Source organism: Euprymna scolopes, chromosome 11, assembly GCF_053919585.1.
Source record: "Euprymna scolopes isolate OS-2025 chromosome 11, ASM5391958v1, whole genome shotgun sequence".
NCBI lineage: Eukaryota > Metazoa > Mollusca > Cephalopoda > Sepiida > Sepiolidae > Euprymna > Euprymna scolopes.
The window spans coordinates 68,741,046-68,768,717 of NC_136492.1; the positions used below are offsets into that span (position 1 = coordinate 68,741,046).

The window sequence follows — 27,672 nt, forward strand, 5'->3', positions numbered from 1 at the left end:
AATCACATGCTGAGGATCCAAACCGGACTGTCAGTCCAGCTGAAAAGAGTGGGAAAGGTGTCAGCACCCCTCCAGGCTCCCAACTATAGACCAGTCAACTTGCTGCAGTTGATTTTGGCCCCTGTGGCCTTTTTGTACCATGTGAGCGCCTCTGTCACTGCTTTGATGTCTCGGAAGCTTGACACAAAGATGGTAATGGCATCGGCGAATGTGGAAATTCTGGTTCTCAATCCGTCTAACAGAGCGATCCCATGCAGGACTGGACTTGCCTCCTCATGCCTCAGCTAGTGAAGTAGTGGCTCCAACACAAGGACATAAAGCAGGAGAGACAGCAGACAGCCATGACGCACAGACTGGGAGATAGCAAAGGATTTCAAATGCTTTCTATTTTGTTGTACCATTGCTGTCGGCATGTGGTACAGTATGGAGATCCATTTGCAGAAGCCCGGCTGGAATCCGGCAGCCTTTAGAACAGATGCTAGGAAGTAATGGTCGACCCTATCAAAAGCTTTGGACTGATCCCAATCGATCAGTGCAGCTTCCGTGTCGTCTTCTATCCCTCCCTCTAAGATTGTACAGATCAGTTGCAAATTGTTTTGAATTGATCTCCCCTTCATAGCATAGTTCTGCTCTGGTTTTATCAATTCACCGATAACAATCTGCAGCTGATTTGATCTTGACCAAAATCTTTAGCTCTTTGTTTAGCAGAGTTATGGGTCTGTAATCATCTTGTTCTTCCCTGCCATGCTTACCCATTTTCTTCAGCAATGTGATCACTCCTTTGGCGATTTGACAGGGGATAGAACCCTTGTCAAACCAGTGGCTGAACACATCCATCAAAATTGGTATCAACATGGGCGACAGCCTCAAATACAATTTATAAGGCAGACCATTGAGTTCTGGCGATTTGTTGTAGCCAACCTGCTTCAGCACAGTCAGGATCTCCTGCTTACTTACCTTGCCCTCGCAACTAGCCACTCTAGCGGCCTCAGGTGGGGAGAGTCGGCTAAATAGTCACCAAATTCATGGACAGGGAGATTGGGCTGTTGCATGAAACGCTCTTTGAAATGCTTTCGAAATCCTTCACAGATCTCCCAAGTCGACTTCAGGGTGTGCCCGTCCTGATGCTTGAAGCTAGTTATATACCTGTCTGAGCCCCATATGGAGACCTCCCTACATGCCTGCATTACAGTTCACGGCTGCATTGGCTACTTTCCTAAGCCTATCCCTAACTACTTGGCCCTCATAACGCTTGCTAGCCTCATGTTGAATGTCCTGCCTAGCTAGTTCCTGATGTATAGTATCCATCAAACTCGTGGCTTAGCTAATTTTTCCTCTAGCTGCTTCTTCGTCCTGACCATAAGGCCAGGATGGAGAAAGCCTCTTGGATGAGCCTAGCTAGTTTTACTCAGAAGTCTTGTATCTCCAGTAGGGAGGTATTCAACTTTCAGTACTCTCCTAATTTGGGCCTATTTCCCAGATTCAGTTTATGGTCTGACTGTCCTAGCCAGTGGAACCTCTTTTTACTAACATCCTATCCAGATAGGTGTTGTGTTTGGTAGGCGTCTACACTATTGGTCCATGTCATCATTTCCCACCCCGGATGCTCGATGCAGAACCTGTCAAGCACATCACATCTAGCCATCAGGTCAGCCAGGCTGGTTTCGCACCTCTCTAACCTTCTAACTTATCTTTACTGGGGTCAAGGATGGCATTCCAATTCCCCATTAAAACTACATGCTTCGGACCTGCGATAAAAGTGTTGAGATCGCGGAAGGAGACCCTCTCTCAAGTAGTGTTAGTCACATAAACTGTGACCAGAAACATGCACTTTTTGATGGCAACATTGGCCATGACCAGCCAGCTTGCATCGTCCCTATGGACAACGTTTACCATCATGCACAGGGTGTGTTACACCAGCAGGGAGACACCCTTCCCCCATGGGTTCCCATATGCCGAAAAGATGTAATCTCTCAACAGCACCTGAGAATCCACAGACGAAACGAAGTGCATCTCCTGTAGCATGGCCACATCCACTCCCAGGGGCATGAGATCTCTCCAACAATCTCTCAAGCCCCTCGCATTCAAACTTGCCAAGTTAAGAGCCATGGTTGGTTACTCACTTATTCAGTGTTGGCCACGGGGCCAAAGTACTACTGGGAATATGATTTGACACTCAACAGGCAAGCACCTGGGCACTAAAATCACAAAAACTTCCCAGTCTTCCAGACAAGCAGAGCAGATGGATCCTCCCCCCTCAATGTGGTTGGAGAGATAGACTCAATCTAGAGAGAAGAGACAATGTGTTATTGAGGATATTGATGCTGAAATACTTGGCAGAGTCCCATTCATGCACAGTAATGATCTGTCAGTGAGATCCGCTAGGTTTGAGATATGGATTGAATACACACAATTCAGGTATGGCACTAGTACATCCCCTCTCAACACAAGACTGGTCAGACATGCTCATGTTTTACGTGCCCCACCCCAACAAACCACAGTGGAGCCTGGTGAGTACTGTGAAAAGATATCTTCAGACTGCCACATTAACCCATTATGACCTTATAGTTGTTTATTGAAAGGATCCTCTTCTCCTACAATGGGATGCAATTATTGTCCCGCGACATACCCTGCATGTCTTACTGATGGTGCTGCATATTAAGCTGGGACACCCTACCAAACACTAAATGCAACAGGTAGTGAGCTAGTATTTCTATGCCTCGGACCTGGCTGAAGTGTAAACAAAATTGTATCCTCATGTCATCAGTGTGCTTCATTGTGCAGCTCCCAACTTGTAGCTGTTTTCCGAAATTTTACTTTAAAGATTCTTGTCGCCATCACACAGTGCAAGTGGGGTGGGAGATGGGCTGCCTTGAGCGACTGACTCGCTGGCTTTGTGACTCCCTTTTTGCCTGGTACATGTATCTAGTAGAATTCAAAGCAACCAGCCACCCTTTTCTTTAAATAAACATTTATAATTCTAACAGTTTACAGGGTCTCAATTAATTACCTTTTATTTCTCTTTGTGTTGTTGCATGACATTATTTTCTCATTTTTTACCCCAATCGTTTCCCAAAAAGACGAGTTTTGGCGACACCCCCAGAAATTTTCGTCACTTTGCTTTGAATGTTCTCATGTCTTATTCGTTTACAAACGACATAAGACATTTTTCTTTAACACACAACACTTTGTCTTCGTATTTCCATAGCTTATGCATTTACTAACTGTATAAGATATTTCTTTAAAATTCTAAGCATTTTTGCTAATTACTAAACCACGTGGTCAGGACGCTGAACACGTTGGTAAATTTATTCCATTAGTCCTCTTAACATATCCTATTTTTCTTTCTCTTCTCCATACTTAGAATTTCTTTATTAAAATTAAAATTTTGAACAGACCCTTTTGTTCCAAAGTGGCAGGTTGTTTTATTCCCAATAATTTTATGTTTTATTGAATGTTTTATTGGGCATTTTTGTAAGCTGACATCTCTCATTTCCAACTTGCACTGTGTGACGTTTCCCATGCCATAGTTTCCCGCCTCTTTTTGAAAATTTTGTCCGTTGGGACGCCATTTTGAAAATTCTTAGAACACAAATTCTAACCCTTTGTTTTGCATTTTTTGGTAGAAGTTGCTACCCAATTATTTAAAAAAAAATAATAATTTTTGTGATATTCGTCCACGTTAATTTTATATTTTAATATTAACAAGAGATTTATTTCTCATTAGTTAATTTAATGGTTCTTATTCATTTTGTATACCTAAATATTGTAATGCCTGCCACGTGGTAGATTTTGGCACTCCCGTGCCTGGGGTGAATATTTAGATTAAAGTTTGAGTTTCTTCAACTTTAGTTTGTCCTCAGTCTGAGAAAGACAAATTCCTTTGTAGTTTTGACATATATGTTCCCTCCTTCTCTAGAACTGAGCCTCCTTTGTTCCTAAAAGAAATTGTATAACAGATTATTGGAGTTTTAAGCTGTCTTATTAATTATATACAAAATGGATTCCCCCACTTTTGACTTACTAGTCAGAAGACGGGATTTATGTAAGGGCGATGTAGAGACAATAGTCGAATTCATTGAATCTTCCACTAATCTTACGAAAACAGGGTTTTCTTCACAACATGAAAAATTCTGGAAAAGTTAGAATTAATAGACAGGCTAAATGAACAAATAGTAAATGGCTATATCGAGTCGGACATGAAAGATGTTGTTGATAGACACCATAAAACTGAGACCCTTTTTCAGGCAAAAATAACTGCCTTTTTAGGTAACACTGTTGAAAAATTTTGGGAGAACGCCCCTCCCTCAACCTCTGCTAAAACAAGCCTTCTTGAATCCCACTATAATGTAACCCCCAAGCTGAAATGCCCGTTTTTTTGACCCAGCAAGTTTGGATAACGACAAGCTGGCTTACCTAAATTTCTACCGGGAGTTTGAGAATTGTGTGCTGAGTGTGGGAAGCAAGTCGCTCATGTTGGTGATTTTAAAGAATCACCTCAAGGGTTACGCTCACCAAATAGTAAGCCACCTCTCTATTTCGGATGCTAATTTCGATACAGCTGTCGAAATTTTGGAACGGGAGTTCCTAGATAAGAAGTATATAATAAATTATATTTTTAAGTCCCTTAGTGACTCTAAACCTCTTAAGGATTCCGGTGGTGACAGCGTCAAGATATTCTTGACCAGGATTAAGGCTCAGATATATGAGCTTAGAAATTCTTTTGAATTGGATTTCTTGGAGGAGGGTACTCCAGGTAATCAACTTTTGAGTTGTATTATCTTTGAAAATCTCCCTGCGTTGTTTAGACGGGAGATTATTCGTTTGGTGGGTGATAACTACCCCTCTCTGAGCGACATTCTGGACAACTATTCGGACGTGATTCGTACATTAGAAATCACTAGAACTGGGCCGAGCTTTCCTGTAAGGCCGGTTGTCAAACAGAGACCCTTCAGTACTAAGTTCAAACCTAGTAGTATCAGCAAGAAGCCTGCCACGTTGGAGAATTTCTTTGTGAAGCCTGAGCCGGTGCAATATAAGTGCAATTTTTGCCGGTGCAACACTCATGCTGCTTATTATTGTACTAAGTATGCATTACTTAAAGACCGTCTACAACATTGCAAGGCTGTTAAGTTGTGCGTCTGCTGCACTAGCCCTGCTCATACCTCCGAGAGTTGTCCGGGTAATAAAGGTCGCCTCCGGCCATGCTGGAAGTGCCAGAGCTGTGAACATGCAGGTGCTTTGTGCCCTGACATGGGGAAGGCTCAGTTGACGGCTAATCCTTGCCTGCAGATGGGGGATGCAAATCTTCTTCTGCCTATAATAGAGATTAAGTTAGTTTGCGGTGATGTAGAAAAGACTTAATTGTTTAGTGGATTCAGGCAGCCAGCGCTCCTATTTATCTGATGGAGTATTGGATATTTTGAATTGTCGCTCGGTGACCATGAAGAAATTTAAGAGTTTGTGGCATGATGAATATCTCCTCGGCTTGAGAGAACTGACTCACGATTTGTATCAAACCGATTTTGATGATATGCTGGCGGTTGATGATGTTGTCCTTATCAAAAATCCAGCTAAATCGCGCCCCTTTTGGTCCATGGGCAGGGTTATCCAGGTTACCCCGGGGGATGACTCGCATGTGAGATCGGCCCTTATACGGAAGGCTGATGGTTCCTCTCAGGAGTATTCTTTGAAACACCTCTTTCCTCTAGAGTTGGCTATTACACATTCGCATCGAACCTCGCCCCCCCCCCCCCGAGGAAGGCTCTGATTTGAGAGTACGGAAATTATGGATGATGCTATTGTGGAGGAGACAGGTTCGACATCCAGTTCTAGACCCTGTAGAACGCGTAAGAGAATTAGTGAAAGGAATGAGGTTTATTTGTGGTATTGAAGTGAGGAAGCCAATGTAAATTTGTAAAAAGAATTGTAAAAAGAAAGGAAAAGTAAATTTTGTTTTAATTGTACCTCTCTTTCTCTAATTTTAATATTTTTTTTTTTGATTCATATTAGAAAGAAAAAAAGTACATTATAGTAACTACTGTTTAGTTTAAAATAAAAAAAAAGGGTTTATTATATAATACTCAATTTCCATAGAAAATATTAATTTTGCAAAACTCTGTTAAAGAATTTTTTTTTTTTTCTTGTCAGGAGAGTTTCCGAAATTTTACTTTAAAGATTCTTGTCGCCATCACACAGTGCAAGTGGGGTGGGAGATGGGCTGCCTTGAGCGACTGACTCGCTGGCTTTGTGACTCCCTTGCCCTTTTTGCCTGGTACACGTATCTAGTAGTCGGCCGTTTAACTGACCTGTGAGTGTGTGCGCTTCTCTCTCACCCCATCTCCCTCTTTATCTCTCTCTCTCTCTTTCTCTATCTCTCTCCCAATTTGAAACGACCTGTCTGTTCTTCCTCCTTTTTGCCCTTGGCTATTGGCCAATCACGATCCTTGTGGAACTTCTGGCAACGCCACAGTGCCCCGTTTTATGTGCCCTTTTAAAAAAAATCAGTTTGGAGGTTGGCCATCTTGGAAGAAGCATCCTTTAGACTCCGTTGCTGACCGTTTTTCGGCAATGTATTTTGTATATTTTTTATCCTTTTCTGACAGTGGAGTGCTTTTTTAAAGGAATGTATTGAATTATTTTGTAAGCACCTCCCTTTCAAAGAAGAACATTCGACATGCCGTCAATAAATTTCATTTTATTTAAACGTTGGGTAAAGAGCCCAACTATAAGAACTGTATTGAAGTGTTTGTAAAGCACCTCCCTTTCAAAGAAGAACATTCGACGTGCCGTCGATAAATTTCATTTTATTTAAATGTTGGGTAGAGAGCCCAACTATAAGAACTGTGTCGGAATTTTTGAGTAAACTGCTTACTCTGAAGAAAGGAGAAATAAGGAGAGAGAGAGACACTGACAACCCTTCATGAAAAGGAGAGTGGACCATTTATTTGGAACCCGATTTCAGGCGAGAGAGACATTTTAAAAAAAACCTTTGAAGGTTGGTTTTATTTGTGAAAAAACACGTCTTAAAGGACTCCCTGTTTTGAAATGTTTATTCTCTTTTTCATTCAGACTTCAAGTAAGCCTTTGATATTAAGAACATTTTCTATATTTTGAAAAGTCTCCCTTTTGAGATACAATTTTAAAGTGAATTTTTGCCCAGTTGCCTTTTTTTCCCTTTTATATTGAATGCCTTTTGTCTTTGATTTTTTCTCCCTTTTTTTTTTCTATTTGTTACTTAGTAAATTTTATTTTACAAGCTTTTGGGAATTCAAAGCAACCAGCCATCCTTTTCTTTAAATAAACATTTATAATTCTAACAGTTTACAGGGTCTCAATTAATTACCTTTTATTTCTCTTTGTGTTGTTGCATGACATTATTTTCTCATTTTTTACCCCAATCGTTTCCCAAAAAGACGAGTTTTGGAGACACCCCCAGAAATTTTCGTCACTGTTCCTCACTCGCGTGAAGATTCCCCCCACCTGAATAAACTTGGGCTTAGGTTTGCTGCTGATATCATCAAGAGAAATAGACAACTGACTTTTGTCTTACAGGAGTACGTTAGTTCTTATACTGTTTCACTCCTTTTTTCAAACGAGCAAAAGAACAAATTATGGGAGGTTATGCTAAAGACCTATTTACCCATCATTAATCCACCTGCTGTCATAAGGACAGACTCTGCCTCCAACTTCAAATCCCTTCAAAATAATGGGTTTCTGCTTACTCATAATATCTCAATAGAGATAGGTAACCCTAAAAACCTTAATTGTAACCCTGTTGCTGAAAAGGCCATTCCAAATGTGTAGCAAGAGTGTGCGAGCCTTTTCTAGTCCCGCACAAAAACACACATTCACATTTCAAGCTATATCATATACATACGCACACACAAACATATGCGCCCACGTCCATACACGTACATATATTCATGTTCGCATATATACACTCACATTCATGTGTATATACACACACGGTAACGCACACATATGTATTCACACACGCGCACACGAACGCACACATGGACGACGTCACTTCCGCTTTCTAAGGAAATACACATGCACAAATGACCACCGGAAACGAGTATAAAAGAGAGAGCAACAAGCGGTTCTTTCTTTTAGGACCACCTCTCGACCAGAGAGGTTGAGCTAACCAGCTGCCTCCCTTTTGGGAGGCTCGCGCGCATTCACGTTCCCTACGACTATGTATGGGGCACGAGCCAACAGACAATACCTACACTCTTTCTCTATCTACTACAGGTCCCTGGGAACACCACTGCGTAGCTGACTACTAACTGATGTCAACTCTCTATTATTTGTCTTTGTCTACACGCTGGACTATCATTCTCATTTTCACTACAACACTCATTTCTCTTCCCACGCGCGAACAAACGATAGTAACCCGAACTTGAGATGAACACACATTTCCTATTGTTTCTACAACACCAGTCCCGCAACGAACATTGGTTACACACGCGCAGACATGAACACATGTTATATCTAAAACATTCTTTCAACAATAAATAAACGACATTTATCTTATCCATCAATTGAGTCTTTGTTTCCTTCAATTCCATTCGTTTCATTATTTTCTTGTGGCGAGCTAGGGTATTATATCCTGGTATGCAACAAGAGCTCCTCAAGTTGACCCAGCTGGTTCACAGATATCTACAATATCGCTCTCTGTAGCATGTTGCATGTTGAACTGTAGATTTGGATCAATTGGATTGTCCCCCAGATAAATACATCGACGAATGATGACCTTGTAGAGGTACAGGATGCTTTCAGGCAGAAGTAAATTCTAGCACAGTAGAGAGAGCCCACCTTCCTTGCCGTGGTCCAGGCAATGCTCTCAATGTATCTGTTCCAACTCAGGTTCCCTGTGAACGTTAAGCCAAGGAGTTTGAAAGAAGCACTTTCAGATAATGTATCTTTAGCCATAGCTATTAGTGGTTTAAGGTTTCTTATAATTATTGAAGGAAACAAGCTTAATGACCATCCATTTGTCCCCATTCCACTACAGATTGGAGGTCTTCCTCTAGTGTTTCTGCCATTTCCTTAGATATGTGTTCATTTGTTTTCCCCTCATGCCTGTTATAGAGTGTGATATCATCAGCAAAGATACCCATCTCAGAGGCAATTTTATCAGGGAGGTCATTTATGAATATTGGAAATAATAAAGGTCCAAGGATAGACCCTTGAAGTACACCCACATTTATATCATATTGTTTAGATGTATGGCTGTCAAGGACAACCTGGATTCTTCTCTTATTTAAGAAAGATTTAATTATGTTAAGTATTTGTCCAATGATACCGTATGATCTGATTTTTCTTTTTTACTTTTCAAAATAGAATTACATTGAAGTATAGTATCTGTTATGATACTATACTTTATCTCATGTCCTTAGTTAATGAAGGAAAAATCCTTTTAGATTGAGGATTAAAAAAAAATAAACTGCTGTCCCAATCTCGAGTGTCTCTTTTTGGGGGAACAAAATTTTTACCAGATTAAAAACCGACCTTATGTTTAAGTTTGCCATTGTCATCGTGGGAAGGTAAGTAGATATTGCAATGCTATTTTTTTTTTTTTTTTTTTACATGTGAGAAAACTTTTCTTTTTTTTAATGTTTGTTACAAAATAAACCCAGTAAACTTGTAAAATAAAATACCCATGTTTAAAACTTCTGTAGCAGTGTTAACTGTAGCTTCCTGAGGTATTGACATATGCAGTGTCTTGGGAGGCAATCAAATAGGAACCACAAAGTCAATCATAAAAGTGCAGAATTATTAGTAGTCAAGAAATTGTAAATAACAAAAATCAACAAATACCTTATGCCAAACACAATAAAATTTAATTTAAATCTTTTATACCTGCTAAAAATGTTTATTATTTTTTTTATTTCATTTCTTTTAACTGTCTTTACAACAAATAAATCGGTTACTTTGAAGCTTAACCATTCTTGAAAAATGTAAAAACAAACAAAAAAAAGAAAATTATGATTACCACTTTATTTGATTTGATTGTTTTGTTTTATGGCATATCAACCCTTTTCAGTGTTTTTTTTTAATGCTGAGTCCAGTTATTTTGGAAATAGTATTCATGTTTCATCCAGTTATTTTGTAGAAGATTTTTATTCTTCAAACTCTTTGTCTCTTCTTCAATCACTAGTTTGTAGTGTTTGGTTTGGTTTGGTTGTTTTATAGTGGATTTTATCGTTTTTCTTCCTTTCTCTGCAGAACATGAATGAGTTTTGCAATGGGAGAGGGAAAAGGGTTACAGTATTAATGTTTGGTATAATTTAAGTTAGAAAATCAGTCAGAAAGTAGGGTGTGGGTAGAAAGAAAAAGGGGAAATGGGAAGAAGGTAAAGTGGTAAAAGGTCGGTTGTTTTTGTTTTGGGTTTTGCAGAACATAATTAAATTTTGCAAAAGGAAGTATAAAAACAAAAAGCATCAATGTTAGGTGCATTTCGTCTCAGGAAGCCAATATCTTCAGACAGCCTTATCTGGTAGCATCAGATGACTACCACTAATTCTAATGTTAGGGGTGCAACTCGGACTTAGGGTTAGTTGTAGAATAAGTCATTTTGTTGATAACTTTTCCGTTAATCAATAAGCAGTCATTTGTTTTTTAATCAATGCATAAAAATGTTGGAACAACTTATCTGTTCTGATGCTCCATGTCACCTTTCCTGTCCTCAGTTAGTGTAGGAGAAATCCTTAATGACCGAGACAATTTTAATTTTTGTTCCTATCCTTTTTGGGGACTGGAGTTTTCCCACATTAAAAATCGACCTTGTGCTTAACTCTGCCGTCGTTGGCGAATAAATAGGATTATATTTTGAAAAAAAAAACAAAAAACAAAAAACAAAAAAACTTACTTTCAGCACGTTAAAAGTATACAGATCAGTAGATAATTAAATTCTACTGCGATGGTATAAGTTTTTTGTTTTTGCTTTTTTTATGATTTTGGGCTGTAAACTTTTCTAGACTTTCATTAAATGAGTAAATACTAATTTAAAATTAAGAAGGATGCTTAAATCCTATTTTAAATAATAGAGGCTGGAGTGGTGGAGGAGCGCCCTCCCCCAATAAAAATTACTTAGAAAAATCGATTTTATAGTGATTTTTAAAAATGGTTAACCGAAAAAAATTGTGAAAAAAAAAAAAAAAAAAAAAAATCAACAAATAATCGTTACCAAAGGTAAATAAATGCTACTTTTCTACCTGATTGGATGAGTTTTGTATATGTTGTAAAGTATTTTCAAGCGCTGTTATTTATTTATCTCAAATTGTGGATGTCAAAAAATCTCCAGAATTTTCATTTAAAAAAAAAAAAAACAACAACAAAAAGAAAAAAACAAACACTAGCTGCTAGATCTAAATTTTACCCGCTATATTACAAACGGCCCTCTAAATTGGTAACACTGAGTGAAAAGAAACAGTGTGTTTGGGTTTTTATAGTACATGCGAGCGAGCGAATAGTTCTTGCGTTTTGATTGGATGAAACAAATTTGCTAATTTGAACCAATCAAGAGTCGATGGGTAAAAACAATATTAATCGCCGCAGTCAAGTTTAATAGTAACATACTAGTGGTCAAGAATTAATTAAGAAATCTGTGTCCTTTCCTGAACCTCTGACGTGTATTATTTTGCAAACTCAAAATTACTTTTAATACATATTAAAAATTATTTTAATGTTAAAAATGCATAAAAATTATTTTATTTCTTCATTTATTTTAATGCTAAAAAAGTTATTTGATTTATTTAATTTTTAATTTGGAGATCAAAATTATTTTATTTTTAGAATATTAATTAATTTAATTTATTTATTTTTTTTTTTTAATCTAGCATTGTTGAGACTCGAACCACGACCCGAACCCGGTTATATATTTATTTATTTATTCTGTTCACGTGACGTTCTGCGTCTGTCGTCAAACCCTTTCTCTTTCGGCGTATAGTCATAATCCTTTCAACAAAGTTGAAACGTCTTTTTTTTTTTTCTCTCTCACCTTTGTCAAATAATTATGAATTTATATTTATAATTCGGACCCAATATTATTTGTTTTTTAATTATTATTGTTACCGCCACACTTTAAACGGACGGGAGCCGACCGACATCATATAATTTATCTGCCAAATTCTTTTCTTCTTATAAATTATTCCGTCTTTTCTTGTTGTTGTAACCATGATGAAAAGGGAAAGCAAACGTTCTTTTCAAGTTGTAGCAGTCAACATTTATTATTAATGGCTTTTTTTTCTTTTTAATTTAAATTTTAATTCCCCGATTTAAATGATATGACATGAAATATATCTAATGTACAAGACAAAAAATATGTATGCAAACAAACCAAAATATTTTATGGATTATTAATATTTAAGGAATGAACAACAATAAAAGAAAGAACGTGTATTGGATGTTTCTGGAGTGAAGATAACAAAATCTGGATTTCCTTTTTTCCCCCCTCTCTCAACATTTTCCTACTTTTTAGGTAAGATACAATTATTTTATTGGAATTTTATTTTTTTTATTTTTAAAGATTTCCAATATTTGCTAGATCTGTACAATGCACACATCTCTTGTAATTTTTTTTTTTTTTCAATTTTTTTTTTTTTTCAATTTTTTTTTTTTTCAATTTTTTTTTCAGCAGATTATTATCGATTGGACATTAATCTACAATTACCAAAATTCAATATTTAAAGATCTTTAGCGGGTGCTCAGTTTCTAATACATTTTAGTAAATCGATCCCCCATAATGGAACCAATCGACGTTTGAAGGCCAAATTTGGCATTTTCAGGGTTGCCAGATTGGTTCTTTTAGGGGCGAAATTCGTCGAATTTGGCCTTTTTAAAAGCAGTTTAGCCTCCAAACGTTGACTGGTTCCAATCCATTATGGGGGATCGATTTACTAAAACGTTGTATTAGAAACAGAGCACCCCTTAAAATCTTTAAATATTGAATTTTTGGGTTTGTATTACTGTACACATAGATTCGAAAAAGTTGTCAAAAAACAAATATATAACAAATAAATGTTATCAAAGGCAAGATAAATTACTTTTCTATCAAACTGGATATAATTTTCGTGTTTTTATTCAATTTAACATGTTTATTCAGCTCGAAAAGCATACAGTGTTTACCGATGGGGTTTGTATTACTGTACACATAGATTCAAAAAAAGTTGTCAAAAAACAAATATATAACAAATAAATGTTATCAAAGGCAAGATAAGTTACTTTTCTACCAAACTGGATATATTTTTTGTGTTTTTATTCAATGTAATATGGGGTTAACCCGTAATATGTTTATTCAGCTCGAAAAACATGCAGTGTTTACCGATGTATTAGAAAATTCAAAATGGCGCCCGACTCTCTCTTTAACACGGTAAGTTTGGGAAAAGGTGTTATAAATAATAAACTAGACAAAATACTATTAAAAAACCACCGAATATATGTCAAGTTATGTCACTGTAACACAGTATATTGAGCAAATTTCTAACGGTATTTTGTCTAGTTTATTATTTATAACACCATTTCCCGAACTTACCGTGTTAAAGAGAGAGTCGGCCGCCATTTTGAATTTTCCAATACATCGGTAAACACTGTATGCTTTTTGAGCTGAATAAACATGTTAAATTGAATAAAAACACGAAAATTATATCCAGTTTGGTAGAAAAGTAATTTATCTTGCCTTTGATAACATTTATTTGTTATATATTTGTTTTTGACAACTTTTTCGAATCTGTGTGTACATCAATACAAACCCAAAATAAATATTTATAAGGGGTGTGTGCATTGTACAAGTCCACCAAATATTTTCTCTTAATTTGTTTTTTTTCCTCCATTAAAATTTGTTTGTTTTTACTTTCAAAGATGGCAAAACGATTTATTTTTAATGATCGAGCTACCCCCCCCCTCCACAAAAATCCAAAAATGACCGAAGTGGTTTAGTTTCATAAAGCCATTATTTTTTTTAAAATTATTTTATGTATTAGGTGGTTATTTAAAAAAACCCAAACAAAACCAAATTCTAACTTAAGCCTCTGCATGCTTAGTGTCGTCTGTCTAACTCTTCACATAAAAATATTTGGTACTTATGTACCGTGCTGAAACCACGTTATTATTTAGAAATCCTTTCTTAACAGGCGAAGGGGAAGGTGTTTTGCAACTATTCTGTACTTTCACCTAATTTTAAATCTTGAATTTAACTTGAAAATACGGTGCTAATGCAGAGAGTGATGCGGATGCGCTATTTTGTAAATCGTATTTCCACTTTTTTTTTTTTTTTTTTTAATTCAATTCAATTGTAAGGTTAAAGTACAAAATAGGTACAAAACACCTTCCCCTCCCCATGTTAAGAATGGCTTTTTAAATAATAACGTTATTTCAGCACAGATCACTCACTGCATGCATAAGTACCGAAAATATTATTAAAATATAAAAAAAAAAATAAATAAATAAAAGTGCCGTACAATAAGTGCATAAGCACCGAATATTGTTGGCTTTAACGGCTTCAGCAATTTCCAAGACTTGGTTATTGATCTTTTCCACGAGAGCAAAATATGACAAAAAGTCATTTTTAATGTGTGTGGGATGGGGGGGACTAGATCACCCCCCCTCCCCCAAAGAGGCACTTTGTCAGTAGGCAAAAATAAAAAAAATAAAAATTGCGTGTTTGTAATGTAGTACATATTACTAATGTACACATAGATTCGAAAAAGTTGTCAAAAAACAAATATATAACAAATGTTATCAAAGGCAACATAAGTTACTTTTCTACCTAACTGGGATATGTTTTTAGTGTTTTTATTTAATGTAACATGTTTATTTAGCTCGAAAAAAAAGTGTTTACCGATGTATTGGAAAATTAAAAATGGTGCCTGCGCCTCTCTTTAACCCGATAAGTTTGGGGAAAGGAGTTAAAAATAAAAATAAAAACTAGACAAAATACTGATAAAAAAAAACACCGAATATATGTCCGCCTATGTCACGGTAACATTGAGTGAATTTCCAACAGTATTTTCTCTATTTTTTTATTTTTAACTCCTTTTCCCAAACTTACTGTGTCAAAGAGTCGGGCGCCATTTTTAACTTTCTAATACAACGGTAAACACTGTATGTTTTCGAGCTAAATAAACATGTTACATTAAATAAAAACGCTAAAAACATATCCAGTTAGGTAGAAAAGTAACTTATCTTGCCTTTGATAACATTTATTATATATTTGTTTTTTTTTTTTTTTGACAACTTTTTCGAATCTGTCTGTACAGTACAGTCAGTACAGTAATACAAACCCAAAATTGCCTTAGTATGGAATGGAAGGGTGGTCCCTGGTCCCTACATTGATTAAGGACAAGTAAGCTTGAGTAGCAGTAGCACTGTAACATCAGAACAGATACTACACTCTGATCTTGGCAAAAAATGGCCTGATAATACTTTTAATACGTAAATATTGTCCATTCTTTTCAAGTATTAAAAATATTTTTGGTACTCCTTGGGCGTTGAGTTCCATGGCGACCAGCAGAAAAATTTAATGGGTAAATGTTTACTTTAACTACAACAGAACACCGACCAATAATTTTTTTTTTCGGTTTTCGGGGTCGCTGACAACGAATCTGATATTCAAACCCGTCGCAAAGTTACTGTTTGCATGGTATTAACCCCTGAACCCTCGCACTATTTTGTGCCATCTCATCTGAGCATCTCATCGCCATCGTTTATGCGTTCGCGGCGTTCGCCTCTCCACCGCCCTACCCCCCAATGTAAACAGAATTTTTGTGAAAAATTAAAGTTCTTCTGCTCGGTGTATGTCGGCGCGTTACTTAGGGAAAAACGGTAACTTAAACTGCAGACCTGTTAAATATTGTACAAGTTTTATAATTGAACACCCCCCTCCAAAAAAAAAAAAATAAATAAATAAAAAAACGAAAAGTAAAAATGCTCGTGAAAACTTAATTTTTTAGATCAATTAAAAAAAGCATCAAAAACTACGTAACACAGAAAAATGAACCACGTTTTGTTTCTGAAAACTTTGCTATTTTAAATGTCTGCTAAAAAAATTCTTCCGCGATGTGACAAGTCACCTTACTACGTGCGTCCATGCGCGAACGCATCATGTAAGAATAGCATAAACGATGGCGGTGAGTTGGCACAAAATAGTGCGAGGGTTCAGGGCCCCTGAACCCTCGCACTATTTTGTGCCAACTCACCGCCATCTGAACTTCAGGGGTTAATACCATAATTTGCGACTGGTTTTAATATCAGATTATTCGCTGTCAGCGACCCCGAAAACCTGTACAAAACCAAATTTATTGGTCGGTGTTCTGTTGTAGTTAAAGTAAACATTTACCATGTTTTATTTTCACAACTAAAATTAAATTTCACTTGTGTTTAACTTACTCCTGCAAATTTAGAAAGCTATTCATAACATGGAATGGGGTGGCGCGCTTTGTTAACTCTTCCCTTGACGCGGACGGAACTCTCCTAGAATGAAAAATCTGTAAATTCTAATTTACAACAATTTATTATTCGACGAGGAATACAAGTTGAAAAAATTGTTTTGGTACTAGTCACGGTAACATATATTGAGCGAGATTTTAACAGTATTTTATCCAATTTTTTTATTTATAACATCTTTTCCCACACTTACCGTGTTAAAGAGAGAATAAGACGCCATCTTGAATTTTCGAATACATCGGTAAACACTATGTTTTTCGAGCTGAATAAATATGTTACATTGAATAAAAACACAAAAAATATATCCAGTTAGGTAGAAAAGTAACTTATCTTGCCTTTGATAACATTTATTTGTTATATATTTGTTTTTTGACAACTTTTTCGAATCTGTGTACGTAATACAAACCCCAAAACTTTAATTAAACGTGGAAATACGATTTTTAAAAAATAGCGCGGATCAAGTCCATTATTAGCATCTTTTTTTTTTTTTTTTATTAAATTGTTAGGTGAAAATACAAAATAGGTACACACACAACACCCTCCCGTCCCTATGTTAAGAATGGCTTTCTAAATAACGTTTTTATTTCAGCACGGATCAATAAGTGCATGGCCTTTTATTTTCTTGGAAAACTCAAAGTTTTTGGAATTTTCCAAATGGACCTGAGGAAATTGTATAGGTGACGGTGCGTGCGATATTATTTTTGCTCAAATAAAATCGGTATTTTTGATTTTCTGCATGCCTATGGACTTTTGGCAGGTTCACTTTTATGTTATGTTTATTTTATTTGTTTTGCGTTAGTCACATTAAACATTTAGAGTTACTTTCCTTGTTTATGGTTTCGTTTCGCTTTATTTTATAAAAACCAGATGGCCGCAATTTTTCACCTGCTAACACGATTCAAAGTTTTTTTGTTTTTTTTTAACATTTCAGTAATATTCAGTAATATTGCGACTTCATAATTTGGAAGCTACCATTGTAATCTATTAGAATTGATAAAAAAAAAAAAAAATCAGAAACCATTATTTTTTATCTGAAAACTATTTATCGACTACAAAATTTCGTCCTAATAGTGTAGAAGCCCCAAAATTGTGTCCATATTGGTGGTCGTGCTATACATTTAAAAAATTTATTTTTTAATTATTTTATCGATTATTTTCGATTTTGTTGGCGCATGCTCAATTAAAAAAAAAAAAAAAAGATTAAAACGGAACGAAATTTAAATTCCCATTCCATTTTTAAACAACCCCAAAACAGAACGCTTTCGACAAGGTTTGCCAAGTATGACACTTATATAATCTCGTTACATGTAAAAACAAAATATATAAGGAATGGTCATCCAGAGGGTTTCAGTCAGTTTTGTGTATTGACGGAGAATTCCGTGTTCACCCTAGAAATGACCGGTTAGTTAACGACTTAAAAGACGCGAAAAAAAAAAAAAATGTAAAGAAGTGCGAAGGGTTCCCCCCAAACAAATACCCAAACAAACAAAACGTGGTTTTCACATCGTAAACAGCTTCCGCAATTTCCGGGACGGATTCTGGATTATGCATACTCAGAACTGACATTATAACTGAATTCCGCGGTACTTATACAGACAAGGTATCGTGCTGATGAAATAATAACGTTATTTAGAAAGCCACTCTTAACGCGGCGAGGGTGGGAGTGTTTTGTAACTATTCTGTATTTTCACCTAACAATTTAATAATTAAAAGATACCGTAAAAATTGAATTTAACTTGAAAAACTTAAAAAAATAGCATTTTTGGTAATGTTGAAGATTCGCCTTCCTTTGTTTACAAAGCCATTTGGCGGAAGTTACGTCCGACATATTTTTGTACTCCTTGGGCGTTGAGTTCCATGGCGACCAGCAGAAAAAATTTTGTTTACTTGAACTACAACAGAACACCGACCAATAAAAATTTTTTTTTTTTTTTTTAAAGGTTTTCGGGGTCGCTGACAACGAATCTGATATTTAAACCCGTCGCAAAGTTACCGTTTGCATGGTATTAACCTCTGAACCCTCGCACTATTTTGTGCCATTCTTACATGATGCGTTCACGCATGGACGCGCGTAGTAAGGTAAATGACAGTACAATAAAAAATTACGCTAAAATCAGGCCCAAACTCAAACAAAACCAACCTGCCTTCTCCCTTGAGGCTTGTATTTACGAACCTCCATGGGCTTAGAACTAATTTAAATGATGTCAAAGCATTTTTCCTAACAAACACCCCGGATATCTTAGCAGTAAGTGAGACTGACCTACACTCCTCCATCCCCTCTAACTATTTTAACATGTCTGGCTATCTCCCACTCTGCCGTAAGGATTCTGACAGACATATGCACGGACTTGGAGTCTACATTCGTAGCACTCTCCCCTTGACTAGAGAAACAAACCTAGAATCGGACGATCAAGCCTTTGTGTTTTAGACTAAACATACAACATAACATTAGCTACTTTTATTTTCTCTACCGCTCTCCCTCGACCCAGGACTGCACCATAATTAACAAAGTCTTTGACAGCATAGACACAGCACTCTCCCTCGACACTAGCGCACAAGTACATGTATTTGGAGACTTTAATGTCCACCACAAAAACTGGCTTGGATTTTTTACTTACACAGATGCAGCGGGCAGCATAACACATAGCTTCACTATATCTCACTCCCTATCACAAATGATTACGTTTACAACCCATTTCCCTGACCAGCAACAACAACACACATCACTTCTAGATCTGTTTCTGACCACACTTCCCGAGGATTGTATAACAAATGCTGACAGCCCACTCAGGAACGCTGATCATGCAGTGATAATGGTTGAGATCTCCCTAAACTCTAGAGCCAAAACTGAAGAGCCAGTGCTCAAAACAACGAGATATTATAAAAAGGCTGACTGGGAAGCCATCAGAGATCTTATCAGAGATGCCCCATGGGGTAATATTTTTTCTCTTCCTGCTGAACAGTGTGCAAATGAGACCACTGAATGATTTAAAACTGCAATCGAAGCACATGTTCCCATGCGGAAATTTTATAGCAAGCCCCACTCTCCCCAATGGTTTACTTCTATTTGCGCAACTGCCATTGCTCAAAGGCAGCATGCATATCACAGATTTAACCGACATAAATCCAGTTCAAACAGACAGAAGTATATAGAAGCTAGAAGTAACTTTAAGAAAGAAATAGCGACAGCTAAGAGAGAATTTATTGAAACCACTAAATGCATAGAAGCACAAAAATTAGGAACGCGTGACTTCTGGAAAATCTACAACAGTGTAGTAAATAATGGGTAATCAACAATTCCCCCACTAACCAACAATCATGAGGTTGTTTGCTCAGCAACCGACAAGGCTAACATGCTTGCCAGTCGGTTTGCCTCAAACTCCACACTGGACTCTTCCAACCACCCCCTGCCTGACTTTCCTTTGCGGACAGATGCTACGCTAAACAATTTAAAAATCACCCCTGCTCAGGTGCATGCTATCATAAAAACCCTTGACACTTCAAAAGCATGTGGACCCGAGCTCATCCCAGCTGTGCTATTAAAAAAGTGCTCAGCTGAAGTAGCTCCAGTTCTCTCCAAACTCTACAACAAATGCCTTAATAAATCTTGCTTTCCGGACTGTTGGAAAACTGCTTCTGTGGTACCAGTATTCAAGAATTCTGGTGAAAGAACTGACTCCTCTAATTATCGCCCCATTATCCTCCTCCCACTTTTCGCCAAAATATGAGACCTTAATTAACCATGCTCTAGTCCATCACCTTACAGATGCTAAACTTCTGACTGACAAACAATATGGATTTAGACAAGCCCGTTCCACAGCAGACATCCTCACTGTAATCTCTGAACGTATATACCATTCACTGGATATAGCGGGGGAGGGCAGTGCGGTAGCTCTAGATATATCTAAGGCTTTTGACAGGGTGTGGCATGAGGGTCTCCTCAGGAAAATTAGATCATACGGTATCACTGATAGAATACTTAACATGATTGAATCCTTCTTAGATAAGAGAAAAATCCAGGTTGTCCTCGACGGTCGTACATCTAAACAGTGTGATATAAATGCGGGAGTGCCTCAGGGGTCTATCCTTGGACCTCTATTGTTCCTAATATTTATTAATGACCTTCCCGACAAAATTGCCTCTGAGATGGGTATATATGCTGATGACAGGAAAACAAACGAACATATATCTAAAGAAATGGCAAAACTGCACGCCTGTGGAATTGTCTTCCGTTTTCCTGCTTTCCAGCTGTCTATAATATGGTTGTCTTCAAGTCCAACGTGAACAAGTTTCTGATGAGCTGTTCCACTTAAGTTAACAAATTTACCGAACTTCCATTACTATCGATTACTATATTGTCCTTTTGACTACTCTACACTCTTTAACCCTTATCCTTGAGTGGCCTATCGGCCTTGATAAGTGGTGGCGCCTATGTAAAAAAAAAAAAAAAACAACACTAGAGGATGACCTCCAATCTGTAGTGGAATGGGGACAAAAATGGATCGTCACATTCAATGCTGCCAAGACTAAACTGGTTTCCTTCAATAATTACAAGAAACCTTCTCTCCCACCAATAGCAATGGCCAGTGACTCTTTATCTGAGAGTACATCTTTCAAACGGCTTGGCCTAACGTTCACAGTAAACACGAGTTGGAACAATTACATTGAAAGCGTTGCCAGGGCTGCTGCAAAGACGGTAGGCTCTCTCTACTGTGCTAGAAAACTACTAACACCTGAAAGTATCCTGTACCGCTATAAAGTCACCATTCGCCCATGTATGGAGTAGTGTTGTCACATTTGGGCTGGTGCATCTGCTGCTAGTCTCTCACTCCTAGACAAGGTTCAAAAGAGTCGCCAATTTGATAGGCCCTGAACTGTCATCTAAGCTTCAGCCTCTGTCCCATCGATGTAATGTTGCATCCCTCTACCTGTTCTACAAGTATTTTAATGGTGAATGCTCTAACGAACTGCAGACACTTGTGCCCCTACGACGTAGACATCCTCGACAAACCCGACAAGCAGCTAAATCTCACCTCGACACAGTAGAGATCCCTAGATGTAAAAGACCTTTCTACTCCAGTAGTTTCTTCCCCAGAACCGCTAAACTCTGAAATTCCATTTCAGGCCACTGCTTCCCCAACTGTACTGACATGTAGAAGTTCAAGTGTAACGTGAACCGACATCTTGCTGCACAAATCCCAACATAGTACCACAGTAGTTGTAGCCCCTGATAGTAGCCCCCTACACCAAAGTGGCAATGTGCTTTATTTGGGGTGAAAATGTAAAAAAAAAAAAAAAATTTTTAGCAGATATTAAAAATAACAGGAAAGTTTTCAAAAACAAAATGTGGTTCATTTTTCTGTGTTACGTAGTTTTTGATGCTTTTTAATTGAGCTAAAAAATTAAGTTTTCACGAGCGGTCTACAAAAGCATTTTTATTTTTCGTTTTATTTTTTTTGGAGGGGGGTTGTTCAATTATAAAACTTGTACAATATTTAAGTGTACATACTGTTTGTTAGCTCGTGCCCCATACATAGTCACAGGCGGCGCGACGCGCGCAGGCGAATGGTCCGACGACCGCTCAGCTCGAGAGCTAAGTCGAAAAGGGCTGGAAACAGCTGGTCTCTTGCTTTTATACTTGTTTCCGGTGGTCTTTTGCGCATGTGTGGATTTCCTTTGAAAGGGGAAGTGACGTCGTCCATGTGTGCTTACGTGTGTACATGTGTGTACGTTAGCGTGTGTGTATATATACACGTGAATGTGAGTGTATGTACGCGAACGTGAATATATGTACATGTGTGGACGTGGGCGCGTATGTTTGTGTGTGCGTATGTATATGACAAGTAATATAGCTTGAAATGTGAACGCGTGTTTTTGTGTGAGACTAGAAAAGGCTCGCGCAATAGTCATCTACAAGAATTCCTTTGGCAGCGAATCAAAGACAATTATTTTAGGAATATCATGTATTGGATACGATTTTTTTTATGATGTTTGATTAAAATACATGAACAGTGAAAAAAAACCAACTTTTTCTTTAAAGAAATTTTAAAATTTTATGTTATAAAAGATCAATGGTCCTTTTTTATGTATGCAAAAATTTGTTAAAAAGTTCAAATAAACAAAGACAATTATTTGGAGAATAGCATGTATTGGATACAGTTTTTTATGATGTTTCATTAAATACATGGGAACTGTCAAAATAAAAATCCAACGTTTTTTTAATTTATAATAATTTTAATATATTTATCTATTAAGTCCGTAAAAGTTTGTAAATGTTCGTAAAAGTTTGAAAAATTCCAATAAAGTTTATGTTATTGAAAAAAAAAAAAACCCGTTTTTTTTTTTTTTTTTTTTATAAATAAAACTAACTTTAATTTCGAAATTTCGATATCGACGTTTACCTACCTTTTTATTATAAAAGTTAGGTAAACGTTCATAAAAATATTAATGGTAGAAAACAGTTCATAAAAAAAAGTTCAAGTTCAAATAAAGACTGTTTAAATAAAACTTAAAAAAAAAAAAAAAAAAAAAGTTCATTCTATACAGTTTTGGTCATCCGTAGCTAAATATATGTCGGACATCACTTCCGCCAAATGGCTTTGTAAACAAAAGGAAGGCTTCAACATTACCGCATTTTTTGCTGTTTCATTCCCAAAATAGCAATGTTAACCCACAATGTTTTTTCTATCTATTTACACTAAAAAGTCTTTTTTTTTTTCTTTAATATATAAACAAGCTGAAAATAGGTTAAAAACTTTTAAACCTCTTTCTCAACTTGTTTATAACTATTTTTCGGACCGAAATTTTATTTCCAAGTTTCACCTGTACGATGAAACTATCTATAATTTTAGTGTTTTTAAAACTATTTTTGGTCGATGCCAAGTTTCTTTTCAACTCCCCCAAAAACCTTAGAATGCCGACTTGAAGAGGTTTTCAGTGGTGCTAAAAACGAATATCACATTTAAATTTGGGGTTGATAAGTAGTTTTCATGACATGAAGAAATTACTTTTTCAGAAAGTGGGGATCACTTTCCTATATAAATTTAACGTAAAATGAGCACCCACTTTCTGGCCACCTAATAAGTTTTTCATATAAAACAAATTTAACTGTGATATTCGTTTTCAGCACTCCCGAAAACCGGCGCTTTTGAGGGGAGGGGTTACTGTGCACACAAATTCGAACAAGTTGTCACAAAACAAATATATAACAAATAAATGTTATCAAAGGCAAGATAAATTACTTTTCTAACTGGATATGTTTTTAGTGTTTATATTTAATGTAACATGTTTATTCAGCTCGAAAAACAGTGTTTACCGATGTATTAGAAAATTTAAAATGGCAGCCTACACGCTTTCTTTGAGACGGTAAGTTTGGGAAAATGAGTTATAAATAATAAAAAAAAATACTGTTAGAAACTCGCTCAGTATGTTACGGTGACATAGGCTGACATATATTCGACGGGTTTCGAACAATATTTTGCATATTTTTTTTATTCATAACTCCTTGTCCCAAACTTACCGTCTCCGAGGGAGAGTCGGCCGCTAGGTGTATCAGAATTTTTGTAGGAATTTTTGACACCCTAACAGGAAACTGCGAATAAAATATAAAAAAACTCGTAATTTCTCTTTTAAAAGTGGGTTGTTTATTTTCTTTATAGATTATACTTCCAAAATAAACTATTAAAGTTGTTTTAAAAGTAATAGAAATATTTTTTATTTTTTTAAAAACAGTAATGAATTTTCCGAACTCAATATTTTTCAATTTTTAAACTTTAAAAATCTATCAAACTTTTTCTATTGATTCTATTTTTACGATATTTTCAGGGTCAATGTGAAATTTTATGCTCTTTCCAATAAATCGAATATAATATTTTAGACAAACGTTTTTTTTTTTAATCCACGCCCCCCCCCATGTTCAAGTGTCTATTAAAAAGTAAATAATTAATTTACTCAAAGTGTTATATATCACAAATTGAAGAGAAAAGGTCAATAAATAATATATTCAAATTTAAAACAAAAAAAGTAGTGTTTTTAGAAATTTACCTGTAAAGTTCGAAGTTTAAAACCTTTTTTTTTTTTTTTAAACCACGTTGTTTGTTTTTTCTTTTTTAAAGAAACCTTGGTCCTTGCTCCTTTTAATTGAAAAAAAAAAAAATAGGGCTTGAATTACATTTTTCGAGTAGTTATAAGCTTGGAAAGACAGGGGGTTGAATAATTCACACCTCCCATTTTGAAATGTCTATTAAAAAGTAAATAATTAATTTACTCACCAAAGTGTTATATATCACAGATTGAAGAGAAAAGGTTAGTAAATAATATATTCAAATTTAAAACAAAAAAATAGTGTTTTTTTAGAAATTTACCTGTAAAGTCCGAAGTTTAAAACCTTTAAAAAAAACAAAAAACGCGTTTATTTTTTTTATTTATTATTTTTTTTTTAATGAAACCTGTGTCCTTGCTCCTTTAATTGAAAAAAAAAATTAGGGCTTGAATTACATTTTTCGAGGAGTTATAAGCTTAGAAAGATGGGGTGGAATTATTCACTATTTTTCACGAAATTTCTGACACACCTACGGCTGCCATTGTGAATTTTCCAATACATCGGTAAACACTGTATGCTTTTCGAGCTGAATAAGCATGTTACATTAAATATAAACACTAAAAAAATATCCAGTTAGGTAGAAAAGTAACTTATCTTGCCTTTGATAACATTTATTTGTTATATATTTGTTTTTTGACAACTTTTTTGAATCTGTGTACAGTAAAACAAACTTTTTTTTTTTTTTTCTAGGAAATTCGTTCATTTTTTTTCATCTCATAATTTAGAACGCTAATTATGCTGTCAGTAAGTTTACAAAAACATTTGTTTTATTATTATAGAACTTGTATAGTTAACAGGTGCTTCTGCAGTTTAATATTTCACAAAAATTCTGTTTACATTACTCTACTAAACAAATTTTCTGCTCGGTTATTGTCGGCACATTACTTACCGAAAAATAGTTAATTAAACTACAGAAGCACCTGTTAAAAACTATACAAGTTCTATAATTGAATACCAACCTCCAAAAAAAAACCCAAAAAACGAAAAACAAAAGTATATTTTTGTAAACCGCTCATGTAAGCTTACTGACAGCATAATTAGCGTCCTAAATTATGAAAAAATAAACGAATCTCTTAGTAAAAAAAACAGTGCCGGTTTTCGAGGGTGCTGAAAACGAATGTCACAGTTAAATTTGTTTTATGATATGGATAAATTACTAGATGGTTAGAAAGTAGGTGCTCATTTTACGTTAAATTTATATAGGAAAGTGATTCCCCACTTTTAGAAAAAGTAATTCATTCATATCATGAAAACCTTTTGAAAAAGTAATGAAAACTACTTATCTGCCCCAAATTTAAATCTTGTATTCGTTTTCAGCACCACTGAAAACTTAGCCATTTTAAAGTTTTTTGAGGAGTTGGAAAGAAACTTGACATTTTACTAAATCTTAAAAAAATAAATAAAATAAGTTGAGGAGTGAAAGTGAAATGCATTTTGATCTAAATAATTTACGTTAAAGCACAAAAATATTTAACTTGAACACGTAAAAATTGGAATTAACCTTTTTTTGTTTATTTGAAGTGATACTTGGTACTTCTGCAGTTTACGAACCATGCTAAAATAACGTTATTTAGAAACCCATTCTTAACATAGAAAAGCAAAGAAAACTTTTATTTTCAGAATAATGAACTTGAATAGTCCTCCTAAAGCACTTATCTATCTATAAAAGTGAACGTGTCTGTATACATTTCCCTATGCAATAACTCTGTCAATTTTAAGTCTACAGACTTGAAATTTGATATACAGGGTACTAATTTACGTTAAAGCACAAAAATATTTAACTTGAACACGTAAAAATTGGAATTAACCTTTTTTTGTTTATTTGAAGTGATACTTGGTACTTCTGCAGTTTACGAACCATGCTAAAATAACGTTATTTAGAAACCCATTCTTAACATAGAAAAGCAAAGAAAACTTTTATTTTCAGAATAATGAACTTGAATAGTCCTCCTAAAGCACTTATCTATCTATAAAAGTGAACGTGTCTGTATACATTTCCCTATGCAATAACTCTGTCAATTTTAAGTCTACAGACTTGAAATTTGATATACAGGGTACTGAGATTTGGGAAAATCTTTATCGGTTTTTGGCCAGAAATTTGACTAAACTCCTGTCAATTTTGGGTCTAAACACATGAAATTTTAGATATAGGTTCCTTGGACATGGATCTAACTTAATAACTTGATTTGAGCCCAAAACAATAAATGTTAAGGGGTCATAATAGGGGTAAAAGTTTTTAAAAATTTGACCTCTGTGGTCTCTACCAAATTACTCAGACAATTTCTGGTCTTGTGCGTGTGTGTGTGTGTGTGTGTGTGTGTGTGTGTGTAGTAGTAATTCTTCTAATGCACTCACCTCCAAAAAACAAAGTCTGCTCTGTTTGTTAACACACGGGCTAGGAGAGGAAGAAGCAGTAGATGTGGTTTATTTTATGGGAAAAAGGGTGAGACTAACCGCGAGAATTCCCGAGATTTGAGAGGAATAAAAGATCAAACTCTGATGGATATGCGACTGTACTTTTGCTCATGGAGAGAAAAGTCCCTTCCTAATAAAATTTCCGGCTCAATATGCGAAAAAAAGTGAGGCTGAAGGACCCAGCAGATTTCAAGCTATTTCGGCTTACAAATGGCAGGCAAAACATTTGATATCCGTCTTATCCCTAAATTTTATGGCATCTCATGTGATCACACAGTGTCCGAATGGTTGGAACAGGTGGAACTGGTGTGTGAAATGTGTGGGGTTGACAATGTTGAGCGTGTTTTTCCATTCAGGCTAACAGGTAGTGCGCTGTCTGTATACCGGAGATTAACCCATGACCAAAGGTGAGATTTGAAGCAAGTAAAACGAGCCCTCCTCGTGGTTTTTGTGCTAGACCCTTTTGTGGCATGTGACAAGTTTGTCTCTCGTCATTTGCGCCCTGGGGAAACTGTCGATGATTACCTGGGTGACCTGCAGGATCTTGCACAGTTATTAGAAGAAAACCCCTCTTATCGATGGCTCAGTTGGGCTGCAACAGTTGCAGGCATCTTCCAGAATGGAATGGATGACCCTGGAGCAGATTCTTGCGAGTGCCCGGGCTCTTATGACAGCAGAAATGGAGGAACCTGTCGCTGCAGCAATCGGGA

At 36.1% G+C, this 27,672-nt stretch overlaps 1 protein-coding gene across 2 annotated transcripts in view; it reads left to right on the top strand.

Moving 5' to 3' along the window:
• The first annotated feature begins 11,922 nt into the window (after window positions 1-11,922).
• The window catches only part of LOC145287897 (uncharacterized), a 129,060-nt gene continuing 113,310 nt past the window's right edge, over window positions 11,923-27,672 (top strand). Inside the window, exon 1 of one of the 2 annotated variants that reach the window (XM_080135837.1) lies at window positions 11,923-12,484. The gene's annotated coding sequence lies outside the window, so the exon portion shown is untranslated. The remainder of the gene's footprint in view (window positions 12,485-27,672) is intronic. The other variant, XM_080135838.1, reaches the window with a different exon arrangement.